The sequence below is a fragment of the Cynoglossus semilaevis genome, chromosome 1 (assembly GCF_000523025.1).
Source record: "Cynoglossus semilaevis isolate Cse_v1.0 chromosome 1, Cse_v1.0, whole genome shotgun sequence".
NCBI classification, from domain to species: domain Eukaryota; kingdom Metazoa; phylum Chordata; class Actinopteri; order Pleuronectiformes; family Cynoglossidae; genus Cynoglossus; species Cynoglossus semilaevis.
The window spans coordinates 390694-391067 of NC_024307.1; positions in this window are offsets into that span (position 1 = coordinate 390694).

Sequence of the window (374 nt, forward strand, 5' to 3'; positions counted from 1 at the left end):
GTTGAGTGGAACATTCCCTGTTTAGTAGAACCACAAATGCCTTTAGAATACACAGAAGCCTATAGTGTGGACTTAGCCCAACATACACATCCAACTCCCGCTGTACAACTGCCTTAAAAAGTCAACACATAGATTGTTTAAAAAAAAAAAGAATTTTTTTTTTGAAATGCTGGCACATATTTTATTATTATTATTATTATTATTATTATTAATATTGAAGATTGTTGCAATATTTTCCATCATATGTTTATTTATTTATTTATTGGAATTATTTTAACGTAACTTATTGTTGTGTTTGTGGTGCTCTCTCTCCTGTGAATCGTTCTGGCAGTTTACATGTCGTAGCCAAAATCTCGTTTTTTTTTTTTGTTTTT